Here is a 1,113-nt window from a genome sequence, read left to right on the forward strand (position 1 = left end):
ATTGCACCGGCCGCGACCGAGGTTAGCCACAACCACTCGCCTCGTTTGGGGAAAAAACTAAGTATGCATGTACATATACTGGCTGATGGCATGCAAACGCATCTAAAGGGTTGCATCAAGTGGCCACTTCGTGTTTTTTGTTGCACGGCGCACAAACACACAAACGCACACCCGTGCATTAGCTCGCTTGGCCACTGCTGCACCCCAGTGTCCTTTTCGATTTTGCAATATTGCATGCAATCTTCTTTTTTGTCTGTACTACAATCACACACGACTTCAGTTCTTCTTTATCCTACACCTCTTGCATTGCTCCACATCGTGCTCTCGTTGCATTAACTCTGGCGTTCAAGTCAACAGCCTTTGATTGTGATTGTGGCGCGCGCGCGCATTGCAAGACTGCAGCAGCAGATTGCGGCCAGTCGGGTAGCGAAATTTTTTTTTTTTAGTTTTTTTTCTTCTTGTCTTTGCTTATTTGCCTTCGACCTCCCAGCTGCCCAAGGTGCCACGTACTATGTATCTTTCATCCTTGTTGATGGTGCTGTTCCTGTTGATGATTCGTGTATGTAGTTGTTTTTATTGTTGTTGTTGGTTTACGTGTTGCTAGCGTTGATTTGTGCAATTTGTGGCTCTTTTTACGACCATTTTTTACCATTCTTGTTTTCAGCACTTAACCGCGCACCACTCAGATATTCCTTCGACTTGGGAGTAGAGTCCTTTGCCTTTTTTATCAGCATTTTTTAACGAGCAGATGCCGTTGCTTAGCGCACGGACATATTGCGGACATTTATTGCTGTCTTTGACTTCTGATTGACGTGTTTTCGCTAAGTGTATAACTGTCATCATATCTGTCTGTGTGAAAATCATTATTGCATTTGCAGAGTTCCATATTTGACAGATGATGGAAGAGAAATAAAAATGAAAAAACTGAATAAAATGCATTAAAATATAAAAAAAAATTAAATTAAGTAAAATAAAAAAAATAAAATAAAATAATATAAAATAAAATAAAATAAAATAAAATAAAATAAAATAAAATAAAATAAAATAAAATAAAATAAAATAAAACAAAATAAAATAAAATAAAATAAAATAAAATAAAATAAAATAAAATAA

The sequence above is a fragment of the Rhagoletis pomonella genome, unplaced genomic scaffold, assembly GCF_013731165.1.
Source record: "Rhagoletis pomonella isolate Grant_MI unplaced genomic scaffold, Rhpom_1.0 Rhpom_scaffold_00013, whole genome shotgun sequence".
Lineage (NCBI taxonomy): Eukaryota > Metazoa > Arthropoda > Insecta > Diptera > Tephritidae > Rhagoletis > Rhagoletis pomonella.